Source organism: Leopardus geoffroyi, chromosome C1 (genome assembly GCF_018350155.1).
Source record: "Leopardus geoffroyi isolate Oge1 chromosome C1, O.geoffroyi_Oge1_pat1.0, whole genome shotgun sequence".
Taxonomy (NCBI): domain Eukaryota; kingdom Metazoa; phylum Chordata; class Mammalia; order Carnivora; family Felidae; genus Leopardus; species Leopardus geoffroyi.
In genome coordinates, this window is record NC_059328.1 from 148,863,086 (window position 1) to 148,881,562 (window position 18,477).

At 43.6% G+C, this 18,477-nt stretch overlaps 1 protein-coding gene across 12 annotated transcripts in view; it reads left to right on the forward strand.

Moving 5' to 3' along the window:
- Window positions 1–18,477, forward strand: part of TANC1 (tetratricopeptide repeat, ankyrin repeat and coiled-coil containing 1) — a 240,851-nt gene that overhangs the window by 124,707 nt on the left and 97,667 nt on the right. The window lies entirely within an intron of this gene.

Genomic DNA, 18,477 nt, shown 5'->3' on the forward strand with positions numbered 1-18,477 from the left:
AAAACCTTTTGAGTCCAATATGTTTTCCCTGAAATGAGAAAGAAACCTAGCAGACTGCTTAAGAGAATGATTTTTAATTTGCATTTGGATACTCTTATTTTTGTGGTTTACTTTCCATTTCTTCCTTTCAAACTGGAAATTCTTAGTTCGTGTGCCCTTTGGCCTTTAAAAATAGTCCCTCTTTATGCACTACTGCTCTTCTGAGCCCTTGCTTCCCCCAGCTCTCCTGGACTCGCTGGCAGCTGAGTTGGCAAGAGATTTTTCCAGGATCCCTTTCATCGTAAGAGGACACTGTGTAGGTGGATGTGACTTTTTTTGGTGGTGACCTTTATTTTTCCGAATGGCCTCAGAGGCACTCTGAGTTGCTTCAGTCTTTCTTTTAGTTGGTGATTTCATGAGGCTCCATAAACATTTGTCTTCTAAAGGTTTATTGAGCATGAGCTGTATGTTGGGCTCTGGGATAGAGGTGAGGTAGATAGGAAGGTAAATAAATACTTTGCCCCAAGCTTTGAGGACCTCCCAGTTTAGTGAGAGAGGTGCTAACTTGTAATGCTTAGCGGTGTCTACAAAGTTGTGATGCCATGGAAAAGAGCAAGAATCTCTGGGGGCAGCTGGTAATGTGCCAAGTGCATGTGACACTGGAAGGCACTCTTAACGCATGAATTAGGAGGTCCGTAGCTAATGGGGTTTGAGCTGGGCAGAAGGACTGTTCTGTAGGGAAGGGACAGCCCCCTCTGAAATCTGGAGAACATGCAGGCAGGTGAGTGACTGGAGGGTACTGGCTGGAGCTCACAAGGCATTGTGGGGCAGCAGGTAGTGTTAGAGAAAAGTGTGGAAATTCAGTGGGAGCCAGGACTGATTTTAGTCTTTTGGCAGTGGTGTCCTTTAGTCTTTAAGTAGAGACATGGAATAGATAAAGGATTTAGGACGGTAACTATTTTATAGAGGCCATCTTGGAATTGGGGAGACTGGTTGGACCTCTTTGGTAATGATTCAATTGAAGTATAGTTACTGAAGCCTCTGCACTGATGAGAGAATGGAGGGAGGGGGAAATCTGCTTAAGAAAGTTGTAGGAAAAAGAATCTATAGGTTGCGGTGACCTATTTGTACATGGGAATGAGGGAAGGAATACAAATGCAGAATGGCTCTGGGCCAGGGCTTGCTATCTCTTTTCATATCATGGCACGTAGGAGATGTTTGTCCAGCCACGAGGGTAAATGGACTGTCCCTTGGGGTGCTGCCCCAGACTTCCCAGCAGTCCTGACAACTAAGGGATCCATATCTCTGTACCTACTTCATTCATTCTTTGCAAACCAGTTGGGAAGCTTGCCAGGGGCTCTAGCTTGGTTTTCTAGGTGGGTTCAGATTAAAAAAAAAATTTGTTGCTCTTGTGGTTTTACCCTCCCCTCCTATATAATTATCAGGGTGTCTCCAAGGTGATTATTAGTCTCGTATTTTAGGTAAGGCTCTGATGATTGGAATTTCAATTCCAGTTGTGGGATTTCAAGTCATGCTGTTTCTGTCCTGCCATGGATGTAGGTGCTGTGTAATTAACTATGGTGTGGATTACAGAAACAGGTTGGTTGGGAGGGGTGCAAAGTTTGACTTTGAATATCTTGAACCTTGGATGTTCCACAGAGCCTTGTTTGTGAAGAACATTGGGGAGTTGGAAGTGCAGAGCCTGAGCTCAGAAGAATTTCAAGACATGGCATCTGTGGGAGAGACTGGGAAGTTCAAGTACAATAAGGAATGGAAAGTGTTCACTTTTGGTAATAGGGTAGTTGCTGGCAGAGTAGAATTTACAAGTTTCTTCTGTCAAGGGCCAGATAGTAAATATTTTAGGCTCTGAGGGCCATACCGTCTGTGTTGTAACTACTCAGCCTTTTCATTGTAGCACAGATTAGCCATAGACAGTACATAAATGAATGGTCATGGCTATCTATATTGCACTAACATTTTATTTATAAAAACATGAAATGGGTCAGATTTCACCCCTAGACCATAGTTTGCCAGCTTAAAGGAAAGGAAGTGAGGAATGGAAAGTTAGTATTTGTTTAGTACTTAACTGTGTACTAGATATCTTATAAATATATTTAACCCTGAGGTATAGGCACCAACCCCATTTACTGTTGATGGAGAGACCCAAGAGTTTAGATAATTTGCCTAAAGGTTGCATAGCTAGTTACTGCCTGGCTGGGATTTGAACTTCCATCAGCCTGATTGCAAAGCCCTAGACATTTCCATTTCACCTCATTGCTGACCAGAACAGCAGCCTTAGGTTAGGTTCCTCTCAGTAGGTGCAGATGGCACAGAAGCCATCAGGCTCTTTAGTCCCATGGCCTTCAGTGGTGTCATGTTTTTTTGCCTCACCCCTCTATTAGTTTCTAGTGCTGCCATAACAAAGTACCACAGAGTGGGTGGCTTAAGTAACAAAAACGTATTTTCTCACAGTTCTGGAGGCTTAAGTGCCAAGATTAAAGTGCTTGCAGGTTTACCGCCTCCAGTGGCCTCTCTCCTTGGTGTACAGATGGCCTCTTTGTCACTGTGTCCTCATATGGTCTTTTCCCTGTGTTTGTCCTCCTGTCTCTGTGTGTCCAAATTTCATCTAAACAGGACACCACTCAGATTGGATTAGGGACCACAGCAGGGGCCTCTTTTAACGTAATTACCTTTTTATTTTTTATTTATTATTATTTTAAAAATGTTTATTTGAATCTTTTTTTAAAAGTTTATGTATTTTGAGAGAGAGGAAGAACACTAGCAGAGGAGGGGCAGAGGGAGAGAGGGAGAGAGAGAGAGAATCCCAAGCCAACTCTGCTGTCAGCACAGAGCCCTGTGTGGGGCTCCATCTCAGAACCATGAGATCATGGCCTGAGCCGAGATCAAAAGTCAGACACTTGACCGAATGAGCCACCCGGGTGTCCCTTAATTACCTCTTTAAAGCCTAGTCTCCTGGGATACCTGGGTGGTTCAGTCCATTAAGCATCCGAATTCGGCTCAAGTCATGATCTCGTGGTTGGTGGGTTTGAGCCCCACATCGGGCTCTGCACTAACAGTGTGGAATCTGCTTGAGATTTTGTCTCTCCTTCTCTCTGCCCCTTCTCCGCTTACACTTTCTCTCTCTTTCAAAAATAAATAATCTTTAAAATAGCCTAGTCTCCAAATACAGTCACATTCTGAGATACTGGAAGTTGGGCTTTCAACATATGAAATTTGGGAGAACCCCATTCAGCTTGTAACAACCCTCTTCTTCTGTGGTGGCTATCAAGGAACTATCAGGAACAGAGCCTAAATTCCTTAATGTAGAAGATAAAGGCATTCTCCGGTATGTGAAGGTGTCTCTTAGTTACCATTTGAGACTTGGATGAACTTTTAAAAATAAAAACTTTTTATTTTAGTTTTAGATTTATAGAAAAGTTGCAAAGATAGCTCAGAGTTCCCATATACCACATACCCCGTTTCTTGTATTATTAACATAGTACATTATTGTCACAATTAATAAACTGATACTGATACATTATTATCAAGTAAAGTCAATGCTTCATTCACATTTCTTTAGCTTATAACGAATATCCAGGATCTTATTCAGGATACCACATTACATTTATTTGTCATGTCTCCTTAGGCTCCTCTTGGCTGTAACAGTTTCTCAGACTTTGTGTGGTTTTCATGACTTTAGCAGTTTTGATGCTTACTGTTAGGGTGTTTTGTAGGATGTCCTCCTGTTGGGATTTGTCTGATACTTCTCTCATGATTACACTGGATTTAAGGGGTTTTGGGGAGGAAGACTATAGAGGTAAAGTGCCCCCCCTTTTTTTTTAAGTTTACTTATTTTGAGAGAGAGAGGGAGAGCATGAGCAGGGAAGGAGCAGAGAGAGAGAGAGGGAGAAAGAGAATGATAGTGCAGAGCCTGATGTGGGGCTCGAACTCATGAACTGTGAGATCATGACCTGAGCTGAAATCAAGAATCAGATGCTTAACAGACTGGGCCACCCAGGCGCCCTGGTAAAATCCCCTTCTTACCACATTGTGTTGATGATGAATACTAACAATGTGACTTATCACAGTTTACATTAACTTTGGTCACCCGGCCAAGGTAGTGGTTTCTAGGTTTCTCCATAGTCAAGTTACTCTTTCTTCTTATGCCCTTCTCCACGTCCTACTTTCTGGAGGGAAGGTGCTCTGAGCAGCCCACATATGCAGGGTGGGGTGTTCTCCTCCCCCTCCTTGACAGTGGGGTATCTGCATCGATGTGAGACTTTCTGCATGAGAGATTCATCTTTTCTTCCCCATTCAGATACTTGTACCAGTGTAGATTCATGGGTAGAGGACATTTTAGGTTGCACTGAGACAAACCAACTCAGACACTCCACTTTTCTGCCCCACATGTTGCCTTGTGGGCTATAAGTGAAGTGAAACTCTTTGCAAGGGGCCAAAAGTTATCAGAATTCATGTTAGGTGTAGCATAAAACGTGAGCAGAGAGTTGCTGTCCCCACAGTTTAATTCCTGAACCATGTTCCCTGAAATTGTCAAGAAGCAGCATTTCTGGGCTTCATGCTTCTAATTCCTAATGGGTGCAAGCATTTTTGTCCTGATTGAAGAAATGCATTTGTGGATTCTGTCTGAAATCTATATTGAAGCAGCGCCACCGTGTGGTAAATGCTGAAGGATCAGTGTATTCTAGGAATAGTTTCTGTGCAGTTCTGGGACTCTTCTGATCCACGTTCTTAAAAGGCTACCTTCTGACTTCAGCTTTGTACATGTCCAGGTTTACATAAAAAGTAAACACTGGAAGGTTGAAATCCCCAATAGTTCTTTTTTTTTTTTTTCTTTTTGGCATAGTAACTGCTAACTTTGGTCACCCAGACCAAAAGGTGTCTAGGTATCTTAAGGTAAACTTTCTTTCATATTATTAAAAATTGTTTAATAGCTGAGGTGTAAAAGTGCAACAGGTTGAAAACTTGAACTTCTGGAGCTGTTTTTCTTTGGCTTAGTCAGGTTGGGGACTTATTTTAATAGCTTCATTCTTCTTTGCTCAAAGGTTTAAAGATGTTTGAGCCTGTGTGGAAAGCAGACAGACAGTCCCACCCACCATGATGTGTGGGAATGTGAGGTGGGCTGGGATGACTGGAACGTTTACAGGAGGAGGAGTCTTTGGGCAGGGAGAGGTCAGGGAGTTAGTTGGGTAATTCGTAGGGCCTTGTGGTTGACCTGGTGACTGGTAGCAAATGGTAAGCTGGAGGTCAGCGTGACAGCCTGTTTGAGTTGATTTAAAGGAAAAAAATCAAGCAGCCACTCTTGTTGTAATAAGTCATTATGGAATCAGGAATTATAAGCTGCAGATTAATCTTGATCAGCTTTTGAGAGTGAGATAAAATTGTAGTTGCTTTGATGAAAAAGAAAAATGCTAAAGGACCAGACTGTAACTCCGTGTGCAAACCCAGTCCCTGAGGTCAGGGCACAGAAAGTCAGATGTTGCTGGAGGAGGGTTTTGACTGGCTGGGTCACTGCAGGGGCTGCCCGTGACCATGACAGAGATGTGGTCTGCCAGGGGCTCTTCAACTGGCTCCTTGTCAGTGATGTCATGGGTTACCTATGTCATCTCTGAGTGCAATTTGTCCTATTCAAACTCGAAGGAGATAGCAGTTAAGCCTGTAGATATCAGTCTGCTGCTGCTCTCTTAGGTTCCTGAGGCTTCCAAGAGGTATTTCAGATAATGGCAATCACATGCTTCAGAGTGTGAGCTTCTCACCCAAGAGGTCAGAGAGGAATGTTTGCCTCCGGCTCACAAGCCCAACCTCTGCTCTGCTCTTGCTTTTAGTCTCCAAGGAGCCTGTGCTGGGACTCTTTGGATCATTAGAGGCCACTTGTGTCTGACCTGATGCACCAACCTCTAACCATGTACAGCAACACCATGGGCTGCTCCTGACTCCTCAGAGAGAGTGTCTCCCTCTGTACAGACAGCAGGAACATGGAGGAGTGAGTCCTCTGGGGGATGCTGACAAGTATACCACGATGACCATGGGGGCTGTGGTTGCACATGGAAGGTTCTAGAATTCAGCTGAAGGACCAGAAATGAAGTGGCTATCTTTGATGGCTGGCTAAGGGCTGTGGGAGACAGAGTTAAGGGAGTTTTGGGGGGGTCCTTTTTTCCTCTCTCCCTCCTTCCTTCTTTCCATCTTGAACTTCTTCCTCTGAGCATTTTACAAGTGAGAGACTGACTATACTGTGGAGAGACCATTGTTAAAATGAGCCTTTTGATGTCTGAGAGCAGCGTTTTGTATACAGATGATAATAAGAGTTTCAAATTACTGTTCAAGGTAGTGTTGTTAATTTTAAACATGGCTTTCCATAGCCTTTTTTTTTTTTTTTTTAATTTTTTTTTTTTCAACGTTCATTCATTTTTGGGACAGAGAGAGACAGAGCATGAACGGGGAAGGGGCAGAGAGAGGGAGACACAGAATCGGAAACAGGCTCCAGGCTCTGAGCCATCAGCCCAGAGCCTGATGCGGGGCTCGAACTCACGGACCGCGAGATCGTGACCTGGCTGAAGTCGGACGCCTAACCGACTGCGCCACCCAGGCGCCCCGGCTTTCCATAGCCTTTAAACTCAGTTTACAAATCTCATGTTTATAATCTAATTTAAAGTCACACATTTAAAATGATTTTCACTTAAAGCTAAAAATTAGATATCTTGAATAGGAATCACAAAGCTAATCAGTCAGAAACTCCAATAGGCCATGTTTTGTTTTATTTAGTTTTTAAATGTTTGAGAGAGAGAAAGAGCACACGTTCACCCCCACACACAGACACACACACACACACACACACACACACACACACACACACACACACGCTTGAGTGCGGGAGAGACAGAGAGAAAGGAGGAAAGAAAGAATCCTAAGCAGGTTCTGTGCTGTCGGTGTGGAGCCCAGTGTGGGACTTGATCTCACAAACCATGAAATCGTGACCTGAGCCAAAATCAAGAGTCAGTCGCTTAATCAGCTGAGTCACCCAGGTGTCCCTACATTTAAAAAATGTCAGAAATTCTAGGGATGCCTGGGTGGCTCAGTCAGTTGAGCGTCCGACTTCAGCTCAGGTCATGATCTTGCAGTCTGTGAGTTCGAGCCCTGGGTCGGGCTCTGTGCTGACAGCTCAGAGCCAGGAGCCTGTTTCAGATTCTGTGTCTCCCTCTCTCTGATCCTCCCCTGTTCATGCTCTGTCTCTCTCTTCTCAAAAATAAATAAACGTTAAAAAAAAAATTAAAAAATACAAGAAATTCTCTACTAGACATGTTTCCTGATTATACCCAGTGACCACAAACTTACTTCCTTTTTTTTTTTTTTTTAAATGTTATTTTTGAGAGAGGAAGAGACAGAGACACAGAATCTGAAGCAGGCTTCAGGCTCTTAGCTGTCAGCACTGAGCCTGTTGCAGGATTTGAGCTCACAGACCATGAGATTGTGACCTGAGCCAAAGTCAGACACTTAACAGACTAAGCCACTCAGGTGCCTCTACACAAACTTATTTCTAAATGTAACACAGTTGTATCAATTATTTGGGGCTGACTTCCTTCTTCAGCTCTTCATTTAATTCTCAACCTTGCTGAGGCTGTGGAGAACCAATATGATTGATCAGCTTAGGCAAATTGAGGTTAGGGCCAATAACTCATAATCACAGTACGTTGCTACATTAGGATTAGGTCTGGCTTCAAGGAAAAACAATCAAATACATAATAGCTTCAACAAAATAAAAAATTATTTCTCTCCTGTTAGTAATATGGAGTTAGATGGTACAGGGCTGAGGTGACTTCAACCTGTCTGTCATCAGGGGACCAGGCCCCTGACTTGTGTCCATTCTCTGTGTTAGTTTCCTGTGTCTGCTGTAACAAAGTACCACAGAGTTGGTAGCTTAAAACAATAGCAATTCATTCTCACAGTTCTGGAGACCAGAATTCAGGAATTAAGGTATGAGCAGAGTTGCACTCCCTCCAGAGGCTCTTGCTTGTCCTAGGTTCTGGGGGCTACCCGTGACCATTTTTTTTGTGGTTGCATCCCTCCATTCTGTCTCTGTCTTCACATGGCTTTCTCTCTGTGTGGCCGTCTGGTCTCCTTTTTCCTTGCCTCTTTTGTCAGGATACTTGTGATGACATTTTGGGCCCAGCTGGATAGTCCAGGATGATTCCTGTGTCTCAGAATCCTTAACTTAATCACATCCACATGAACCACTTTTCTAAATAAAGAACATTTACAGGTTTCAGAGATTAGGTCATGGACATACTTTTGGGTGCCAGTATCAGCCTGCGACACCTTCCTACCACAAGGTCACCTCATGGTCCGATGGGATTATTAGAGTACCAGCTAGCATGTCAAGATTTCCTATCAGATGGAAGAGAGTGAGGAGAGTAATAAGGGGCCCCTCTCAGCTGGGTTGGCTAGTTTTAAACACTCATCCTTGAAATCCCACCTAACACTCAGTTTCCTTTCTGACTGCACTTACCTAGCTGCCAAGGAGGCTGGAAAATGCACTCTTTGATTTATTTAATGCCCTGTGCTGCTAAAGTATAATTTTCAAAAAAGCAAAAATAGGACATGCAAATATAAAAGGTCATATGTCAACAATTTTATTTAGCTCATTAATTAAGGAGGGAGCGAGTAAGATGTTAAGACCAGTTTAAATGAGAATTTGGATTACAGAGATTTATATTCTCTGCCACACAAAATTCATTTACATTGCTACGGACAGGAATCATTTGCATTGCTATTAAGCTCTTGGAAACGTGCAGAGCCGTAAAATAGTCCAGTTACTAGGAAGCCAGTCAGGAATATAGAATGAGATGGTCTTGGAGAGTCTGCTTTACATAAAACAACCCCTACCACCCCACTCAAGGGATACTCTATAATCTCTTGGCCTCTTTTTTTTTTTTTTTTTCTTTCTTTTTTGAGAGTGAGAGTGAGAGGGAGAACACATGGACACATGCTAGTGAGGGAGGAGCAGAAGGTGAAGGGGAGAGAGAATCTTAGGCAGGCTCCGTGCTCAGCTTGGAGACTGACGAGGAGCTCCATCCCAATGTCAAGACGTGAGATCATGACCTGAGCTGAAATCAAGAGTGGGACCCTTGGGGCGCCTGGGTGGCTCAGTTGGTGAAGTGTCCAACTTCAGCTCAGGTCATGATCTCACGGTTTGTGAATTCGAGCCATGCGTCTGGCTCTGTGCTGACAGCTCAGAGCCCGGAGCCTGCTTCGGATTCTGTGTCTCCCTCTCTTTCTGCCCCTCCCCTGTTTGCACTCTCTCTCTCTCTGTCTTTCAAAATTGAATAAACATTAAAGAGAGAGAGAGAGAGAGAGAGAAAGAAAGAAAGAAAGAAAGAGAGAGTTGGACACTGACCGAAACACCCAGGTACCCCTCTTTGCCTCTAAGTATGTATTGGGTACTTTTTAAAATAGTGACCAGTTAAAAAATTAGGTGTTGTTTTTTTTTTTTTTTTTTTTTTTTTTTTTTTTTTTTTTAACACCAAGGTAGAAGGGGATGTGGTGGATGCTGGGACTAGCCTCCAGCTATTTCTGCCTCTCGGTAGGTCAGAGATATTTGCCTAGAATGGAGGTGTCCTACAACTACTGATACTCCCCTACACAGATGGACACCCTAAGTCAGGCCATCCTTTTAAATTTTTTTTTTTTTCATTTTTTATAGCTCTACAATAAAGTTCACTTTTCGTTGTACAGATCTATAGGCTTTAACAAATGCATAGAGTTCTGTTTTCAGCACCCCCACAGTCAAGTACAGAACAGCTTCCTCACCCCAAAATATTCCCTCAGGCTGCTGCTCTGCAGTCAACCCTTACTTCCTGGGAACAACTAAATCTATGGTTTGTGTTCTCTAGAATGTCATATAAATGCAACGATACAGTACTCAACCTTTGAGTCTGGCTTCTTTCACTGAGTATAAGTACGTTTGAAATTCAAAGCTTTTGGGGCGCCTGGGTGGCGCAGTCGGTTGGGCGTCCGACTTCAGCCAGGTCACGATCTCGCGGTCCGTGAGTTCGAGCCCCGCGTCGGGCTCTGGGCTGATGGCTCGGAGCCTGGAGCCTGTTTCCGATTCTGTGTCTCCCTCTCTCTCTGCCCCTCCCCCGTTCATGCTCTGTCTCTCTCTGTCCCGGAAATGGATAAACGTTGAAAAAAAAAAAAAATTAAAAATAAAAAAAAAAAAAAAAGAAATTCAAAGCTTTGTAGTGGGTATCAGTACCCCTCTTTATTGCTGAGTATCCCTCTGTTGCATGGATATACTATAGTTTATCCATTCACCAGTTGAAGGACATTTCAGTAGCTTCTACTTTGCAGTGATGATGAATAAAGTTGCTATAAACATGTACATGCAGGTTTTTGGGCTAACATTTTCATTTTTCTGAGGTCCGTATCTAGTTGTGGAATTGTTTGGTCACATGGTATGTTTAATTTTATATATAAATGTCAACTCTTTACTAAAGTGATTTGCCGTTTTGCATCTCCACCAGCAACAGAGGAGAGTTCCCCTTGATCTGCGTGCTTGCCATCAGTTTTTACTCCTCCATTTTTTGTTGTTGTTGTTGTTGTTCTTAAATTTTACTATTCTACTATGTGTGTAGTGGTGGCCCATTGCCCAAGTTAGGCCCTTTTTGTTAGTCTCAGTGCAACCTAGGTTGTAACAATATCCATTGCTAATATTTCGACCTAATCTTATTAAGCTTATAAACCCTCTTATCCAGAGCAACAGTTCTGATATTTCTCTATAGAAACTGTTGGAGTCTGCATTCTTGCCTTTTCTTGGTCTTGATCTTGTCACCATGAGCAGAGAAGGATTAGTTTTATGTGGGTGTGACAGGATTAGTATAACTGCAAGTAGGTGTGAGGATGGAGCTGAACAAAGTTTCGGGTGTTTCCTTCTGTATCCTTATCTCTGATGTGGGCCATGAAGTTTCCTTTTGGAGGGGGGTGCATGTGTGTGCATCAGAGGTTCGAGGAGAATGGAGAAGTCTTGGCCTGGTCACTGTGGAGGAATGGGAGGGGAGCTGATGAGTGGGCCATGGGACCTCTCGTCTCCTGCCCTCTCCCAGATAGTTAAGTCCCGCCAACAGGTGGGACCTCTGGATAGACTGAGATTCATGCTTTTCCCTCCCACCTCTTCCCTTACCCCTAAATCTCCCACCCTTGACAGGAGGAATGAATGGAGGTTAGAACAGGATTCCATAATAGCTACTGTGCTGAATATTTGAAAAATAGCCCCAGATCAGGAAATTCCTTAAAAGTGATTAAAGCCAATAGTTGTAATTCATTTAAAGAGCAGAAACTCTTGGTTGTCACAATTAGTATTTGTGCACCCCTTGAGTACACGGTGCTCTAAGGGAGCCAACAAGAGGCAAAGTTCTCTTCCTCAAGCTGCTTTCATTCCACCTCTGTGCACTCTCTGGTGTGATTGCCCCCTGCCTCCCACCCAGCTTAGGTCCTGCCTCTTGCCTCTACTGCTGCTGTCCTCCCCAAGTCACTTAACACTGGCCACGGTGGCTCTTTCTGTCTAATCTTTATACTTGATGGTAAGCTGTTTCAGGACATGGGCAAGGTCTTACATAGCTACACAGGACTGGATAACCCAGTGATTTTCAAACCTGAGGACACAGCAGAATCACTCTGGTCTGGGATGGGGCTGAGAATTTGCATTTCTTTTCTTTTTTTTTTTTTTAAGTTTATTTATTTTTGGGACAGAGAGAGACAGAGCATGAACGGGGGAGGGGCAGAGAGAGAGGGAGACACAGAATCCGAAACAGGCTCCAGGCTCTGAGCCATCAGCCCAGAGCCTGACGCGGGGCTCGAACTCACAGACTGCGAGATCGTGACCTGGCTGAAGTCAGACGCTTAACCTACTGCGCCACCCAGGCGCACCGAGAATTTGCATTTCTAACCAGATCCCTGGTCACGCTGTTGTTCCTGGTCTAGGGACCTACTTTGAGCATACTGATCTGAACCTTCAGGGAAAGAAAGTTCTGGGGGATGCTCCCTGTCTCTTTCTGAAGTCATTACTTCACCATGCAGCAGAGCTTGGGTTTGTTTCCTGCTTGTGTGAATAACAGGAGAACCCTTTCCCTTATGGGCTTCTTCCCTAGTTCTTTAGGGAAACTCTGAAATTACCATTCCAGGAAGGAGTCAGAATTTTTCCCCCCTAGGGGACATCTTAAAACCAAGGTTGTGGTTAGCCATTTATTTGTGATGCTTTGGTTAATGATTATTACCAGCATGAAAAAAAAACCTTTAGGCATTAGATCTTTATGGTAAATTATAATTACTACCAATAGAGGAGGTAAGGGCTAGAGAGGTCCCCCTATAAACTCAGGTGTGAATGAAAACAAGGCTCAGACAGGGCTCTCTGTCTATACATAGATTCATTAGCAGGCTAGCTCAGTGCAACCACATAACCTGTTTTGTATGCCCAGTAAAGTTCCAGCTCAGTTCTTTTAGGGGGTCGGTGCCTGACAGCACCTTGCATTTAGTGTTACCGGTAGCAAGTATTCCGGGATTTCATAGACAATACATTCGTTTTCCATTGTTGCCCTAAGAAATTACTACAAACATATAAGCTTAAAACAAACTTATTGGGGCGCCTGGGTGGCTCAGTCAGTTACACGGCCAACTTCGGCTCAGGTCATGATCTCGTGGTTCGTGAGTTCGAGCCCTGCGTCGGGCTCTGTGCTGACAACTCAGGGCCCGGAACCTGCTTTGGATTCTGTGTCTCCCTGTCTCTCTGCTCCTCCCCTGCTCATGCTCTGTCTCTCCCTCTCTCTCAAAAATAAATAAACATTAAAAAAATTAAAAAAAGAAAAAAACAAAAGCTTATTACTCATAGTTCTGTAGGTTAGAAGTCCAGGCACAGCATGGCAAAATTGGTTTCCCTGCTTTGATTTCACAAGACCCACTGAAGATGTTGGCCAGGCTTCAGCCTCTCTGGAGGCTGAGAGGATGAAACATTCCCAAGCTCATTTATAGTGGCAGAATTCAGTGTCATGTGGCTGTAGCATTGGGTCCCCACTTCCTTGCTGGCTCTTGGCTGGGATTGTTCTCAACTTTTAAGGGCTGGCTGCATTCCTTTGCTTGTGGCCCCCTTCCTCAATCTTTACCGCTCACAACGTGTCAAGTCCAGAAGGGTTGAATCCTTCTTATGCTTTGAGTCTCTCTGACCGCTTCCCCCAACTTCTGCCTTATCTTACCTCATACTCTTTTTTTTTTTTTTTAATTTTTTAAAATGTTTATTTATTTTTGAGAGACACAGAAACAGAGTGTGGGCAGGGGAGGGGCAGAGTGAGGGAGAGAGGGAGACACAGAATCCAAAGCAGGCTCCAGGCTCTGAGCTGTCAGCACAGAGTCCAACATGGGGCTCGAGCCCACAAACCGTGAGATCATGACCTAAGCTGAAGTCAGACGCTTAACTGACTGAGCCACTCAGGCGCCCCTTATGTTGTACTCTTTATTACTAATGTGATCTTATCTATACCTAACTCAGATTACCCTGACTTGTACCCTCCTTTCCTTACACAAGGCTCTGGGCCCTTGTAAAGTGTTTCTGGAAGCCCCCCAGGGGCACGTCACATGTGCTGATGAGCTGAAGACAGACTCTTCAGTCTTCCTCTTCTGCTTTTAAGGGCTCGTGTGATTACATTGGGTCTATCCTTTGTAAGGCTATTTTAAGGTCAGCTGATTAGTACCTTAATTCTATTTTTTTTTTCCCCACACAAAGACACTTTATTAGTTTCCTCTACAAGAGACAGTAAACAGTAACATCAACCTTTTTAACAGAAATCTCAGGTCACTGGAGAGGCCAAATCAATGGGAGAAAGATGAAAATGAGATATTTACATTAATCAAAGGCACTACAACTCCACCTAAAACCTACCACGGTGGTAGCAGGCTCAGGAAGATTAAGCTATGGCAAAAACAATCCCATGTAAATGTTAGAGATCACATAGCAGGAGGTGAGTTTGCTTTCCAGTAGACTGTAGTACAAGGAACATTTGGGCGAGGGTTATCTGGCCAGGGAAAGGGCAAGATGGCTGAAGGTGAAGTCGAATGGAAAGGAACAGGTACAAAGAAGAATCCAAGCGACACAGTCCCCAAGTAGGGGGTGAAGGATCAGGCTTTTTCTTCCCAAGAAACATTCACTGCCTTGTGTGTTGCCATCCTGTAGCCTTAATTCTAAATTCCATCTGCAAGACCCCTTCACAGCCATACCCAGATTGTGTTTCATTTGGTAACCAGGGGACAGGAATCTTGGAGTGACATCTTTCAAGGTTCCACCTACCACAGACAGAATTTCACTTATCCTGTCGTTTTGCCTTGGGGCCAAATAATTCTCTGGAATCAGCAGGTAGACCTGGACCTTTTCCTTATTAAGCTAGGACACCTTTCTGCAGGCCTGCTAGAGTTTCTACTGGGGTCATATAAGGGCTAGAGAGTTTCCCGGATGTTTCTGGTTAATCCTCTTAACTCAATATGACTTTTACCACTGCAGATAAATTTCCAACTACATAATAATGATTTATCAAAATCAGGAACTTCACCAGTGTGGAAGTCCATTTCTGACCTCAAGCGTGCTAACTTGTGTTACTGTGGTGGCTGTGGTAGGGATAGCTAGCTGACTGACTAGTAGTGAATGGTCTGCTCTTGAGTGTGGCCTTATGATTAAAGGCTAGTTAACCTCTGGGGTCTGTATTCCAGATTAAGACAACTAATTGCTTTTAGGCAGTAGATTAAAGGCACCCGACATACATTTATATCACATTAACTATATTGAAGTGTTTGGAAATAAAATTTAGGCAATGTGATAAAGAGTTTTGTTCCCTCATCTGAGAGCTTTAGGAGAGCGTGTTGATATCTTTCTTGTTCTCACCCTGGGCCTGGCATACAGTGGATGCCAGTGGATACTTGAGTAAATAAAGAATTAATTACTTTATTAATTTTTATGAATTAATGCATTTCCATGCTTTGGTATATAAAGACAGTACAGTGTAGGAACAGCAAACTGCATTGGAAGAAAGTGGCAACATTACTCAGGGTACATATTTTGTTGAGCTTGGGGTTTATTGTACTCAAAGTGCTGGAAACATGCACACTATAAACTGAGACTTGAAAATCTTTGTCAACATTTATTTTAAAGCTGATATATTGAAAGGAATATGGCTCCATCTTGAAACACTGTTTTCCTACTAGATTTAAGTGCCTGAATGGCAATGCACGTTTATATCACACAGTGCCTTGTGCATTGGGTGAATAAATAAAGGCTGTCTACCCTTCTCAATGCAGTCTTAAAAAAATAAGGTATTTGAAATAAGAAAAAGGAGGCTTATTGAGAGTAATGTTAGGTAACTCTCGTATTTCAATCATCATTAGCAGGTGGCCCATTGTTTTTCTCTCACCAGTTTTTTCTTCCATAGAATTAGCCTGCATTTTCCCAGACCTTACCTGTCTTTAGAGGAGGTTATATACAGTAGTAACAACTCAGGTTGCACTGACTTACTGTCCTCCTCTCCCTACACAGGGCCCCAGACAGTCATAAAAGTGTTTCTAGAAGTTGCTGGAAGCCCCCCCAAGGGGCAGACCAGAGAAGCTCTTGCTGATGCACTTCTCCTGAAGCCTTGCCTTTCATCAGCTTCCAGTACCCAAGATGTAGAGCTGGCTGGGGAGCCTCTTGCTGCCTTTGTCCATCCCTGGAGTAGAGCCATCTCCAGCAGCATTTTAGGTTTTTATATGCAGTCTCTCCCCTGCTTCTTGTAGGAGAAATCCAAGTGATGGACAGCACACTGTGCTTGAAATTGCCCTCACTTTGGGTGGAGGCTTCCTGACTGGGGTTGGTTCATTGTCTGGCTCCTTCCCTCAAAGTGAATCCTCCCAAGAAGCTCTCACTCCTCCCAGGTAGGGTTGTGGGCAGTCCCACCAGCTCACCTGCCCTGCCTCAACTCAGCACAGGACAAAGCAACAAGAGAGGACACCTTCATCCCATTTACAGTGTTTGGTGTTCCCATTGTGCCCTCAGGCCAAATTCCTCCCTTTCTCAGTTTGGACTGTGTCTCTTCCTCCCGCCAACACTTTCCTTTTGGGGCACAGGAGGGAGAGGGTCAAATGAAAGCACTAAGTATTGTGCCCTTTAAAAATCCCGACTGTGATCTGATTGTTTACCAGAGTTTACCATTTGGCAACTGACTAATTAATGACATTTGCTTAAGTGATAAAGCTTCCCTCCCCCAAAGGAGATTCTCTTACTTATCCTTTTTATCATTCCCTTCTTGTTGTGGACATTTCCCAATGTAATACGAAAACCCCAGACCAGATAAAATTGAAAGGAACCTTTTCTGTAAAAGTTCAAGATGCTTAAAAAAGAAAACAAAAACAAAACCCTCTAAAATGATTGATAATACAAAGTTTCACTTTTCATAGTCTCCAGATGTTGTGAAAAATGTAAGACTGCTTTAAATGCAATAAATAGCCTCAGGTGTTCCGCATCCCAATTACTGCTTTCATATATATAATTATTTTTAACTGAAACACTCAGAAATGTAAAGTAACCCCTGCCCTTCTGTCTTTCACTGCCTGGAGATAAAGCCCAGTTTGGTTTATTTCTGCCATCCCTTTTTAAAAATATTCCTTATATGGCAGTTTCTAAGCAGCAGAATAGTCAGCTATGTGATTAAAATGTCAAAAAGAGTAGGAAAACTGGCCGCTGGGAAAAGTACATTTGGAGATTTCCATAGGCAGAGGACTGAATGGGAAGCATGCCTGCCTCTGAGGCTGGAGACTGAAGTGATTAAGGCTGGGCTGCTGATCCCCCTCCCAGGCTGACACAGGTCCTGCTGAACTGTGAAAGGAGATGGCAGGAGCTCTTCTTGTGCAAGCTGAGTACTGGGTGCCAGTTTAACCTCTTTGGGGCACAATCTGTGTCTCTTTGTCTTAAGAGCCCTTTATCTTTAAAGTCGAGGACCCTTCCCTTGTATCACATAGTAGAGAATGGGAATGGGGGGTGAGGGAATCTGGATGAGGTAAAGGATCCATAGTTACTATGAAATGAGTTATAATTGAGAACAATTCCCATTTATGATTGAGAACATTCTCCATTGGTACCCCAACCATGACCGTAGACTCTGCTTAGACCTGAGGGAAGAAGGATGGTTGGTCCTCCTTAGGGGCCCTGCCCATGGTAGCCTATGCTTTTCTACTTGATACTCTTGGTACCAAAGCATGGCCATGGTCCCAGCCATACCTAGTAAGTATATCGGAATCTTCATTTTTTTTTAAAGAAGTTCATTTTGTTGGGATGAGCACTGGGTGTTGTATGTAAGCCAATTTGACAATAAATTATGTATTTTTTAAAAAGTTCATTTATTTTGAGAGTGAGAGAGAGGGTGAGTAGGAGCAGAAAGAGAGGGAGGGGAGGGAGGGAGATAGAGAATCGCAAGCAGTCTCCACACTGGCAGCATAGAGTCTTACATGGGGCTTGATCTCACAGACCATGAGTTCATGACCTGAGCCAAAATCAAGAGATGAACCTTAACCAACTGATCCACCCAGGCACCCTTCCTACTGTTTTTTTGTTTTGTTTTGTTTTGTTTTTTTAAGTAATCTCTACACCTAATGTGGGGCTTGAATTTTCAACCCCAAGATCAGGAGTCACATACTGTATCGACGGAGCCAGCCAGGCACCCTTAGCTGATTTTCAAGCTAATACCTGACAGTCTTGTATCATATCGTTTCTAAGGAACTCTTGCCTTAAAACATAGTAGCCAAAGTACCATGCTTTCTGCATAATTAGTATGTACCATTATATTCTGGCTAATTTGCAGGGATTAACCTGATAGGGAAGGGCAAGGGAGATTATTTTAAGATAGTTTATGCTTGGGAACATTGAGCATTTTACTTTAAACAAAGAGCTGTGTGTAGGGGTACCTGGATGTTCGAGGTCTGCTGTTAGCCCAGAGCCTTCTTTGGATCCTCTGTCCCCTTCTTTCTGCCCCTTGCCCCACTTGGGCTAGCGCACGCGCTCCCTCTCTCTCTCTCTCTCTCTCTCTCAAAAAAAAAAAAAAAAAAAAATTAAAAATTTTAAAAAGCTGTGTGTAGAAGGCAGCTGGGTAGTAATATCCTTGAGTAAGAGGGTAGTAGGGAGATGGAATTCTCAGTTTGGGTCTGTTGGTAAAGAATGCGGCCACTTCATTTTGGGGGAGTTTTTTTGTTTCAGTGGCATAGAAATCAGTGTCATTGTGGTTTAATAGACAGCAATTCAGGTGTAAGATGGGTGCCTGGTGATCACATGGCTCCTAGTGGGGTAGCCTCTCTTCTCGTCATCCTTCAGTCATTCTTATCAGTTGCCCACCACATGGATCCTAGGTGTCCTTTGTCGTGGTAGCCCCTTGGGTAGTGGAAGCAGTAACTCTCCTCATTCTGGAGGGTGTTCCTCCTGTTTTGTTT